This window comes from Coffea arabica, chromosome 9c (assembly GCF_036785885.1).
Source record: "Coffea arabica cultivar ET-39 chromosome 9c, Coffea Arabica ET-39 HiFi, whole genome shotgun sequence".
Classification (NCBI taxonomy): domain Eukaryota; kingdom Viridiplantae; phylum Streptophyta; class Magnoliopsida; order Gentianales; family Rubiaceae; genus Coffea; species Coffea arabica.
In genome coordinates this window covers 33,494,231-33,495,398 of record NC_092326.1, presented here as the reverse complement: position 1 = coordinate 33,495,398, position 1,168 = coordinate 33,494,231, and the positions used below count along the sequence as shown (strand labels likewise).

Below are 1,168 nucleotides of genomic sequence, written 5' to 3'. Positions count from 1 at the left end.
AGATCCTAATACACACTTAGTTACATTTTTGAAAATTTGTGATACAATTAAAATGAATGGAGTTAGTGATGATGCTATAAGGCTAAGATTGTTCCCATTTTCATTGAGAGATAAGGCCAAACTTTGGCTACACTCTCATGCTCCTAATACTTTCACTGGATGGGATGATTTATCAAGAGCATTCTTAAATAAGTATTTTCCACCAGGTAAGACTGCTAAGTTTAGAATGGATATCACTAGTTTTAGCCAATTGGAAGGTGAATCATTATATGAAGCATGGGAAAGGTTTAGAGATTTGCTTCGGAAATGTCCACATCATGGACTGCCGGAGTGGTTAATCATACAAACCTTCTATAATGGTTTAGTTTTTTCTACTAAAACTATGATCGATGCAGCTGCAGGTGGAGCTTTAATGGGTAAATCACCCCAAGAAGCTCATAATTTGATAGAAGAAATGGCAGCAAACAACTACCAATGGGCCAATGAGAGAGGTAATACAAGACGTCACGCAGGTATGATAGAAATGGACACTCTCAATATGTTGAGTGCTCAAATGAATAATGTGATGAAATTGCTAAGTAGACAAGGTGGAGTTGGTCCAAGTTCATCTAATGCACATGTAGCATGTTGTTCTATATGTGGAGGTGAGCATGATACTAATGAGTGTGTTGATTCTGAGCAGGTACAATTTGTCAATAATTACAATCGTAATGCTCAAAATAACCCCTACTCGAACACTTACAATCCGGGGTGGAGAAATCATCCAAACTTTGGATGGAAGGATCAAGGAAATAAACCAAGGCCAACTAATCCACCGGGATTTCAATCAAGGCAACAACAAGCTGAAACTAAACCTGGTTGGGAGATAGCAGTGGAAAAGCTCGCAAAAGTTACTTCAGACATATTTGAGCGAGTAGAAGGAAGGTTGGACCAACTCACTACAATGTACAGGAATGTAGAGGTTTAAATTGGTCAAATTGCCAATGTAATCAACAATAGAAACCCTGGTGAATTACCAAGTAAAACCGAAGTGAATCCGAGAGAGCATGTCAATGCAATCATTCTTAGAAGCGGTAAAACGGTTGAGGGATTCGATTTTGAAAATTCAGGTGGTGAAAAAGACAAGAAGCAAGCAATTGAAGGGGAGCAAGAAAGTCAAAATGATCAT

General features: G+C 38.4%; 1 non-coding gene across 1 annotated transcript; it reads right to left on the bottom strand.

Moving 5' to 3' along the window:
- Positions 1-217: 217 nt before the first annotated feature.
- On the bottom strand, positions 218-324 carry LOC113709157 (small nucleolar RNA R71). The gene has a single exon (XR_003452580.2). It is a non-coding gene; the product is annotated as a small nucleolar RNA R71 (small nucleolar RNA).
- Between the last annotated feature and the right edge of the window lie 844 nt (positions 325-1,168).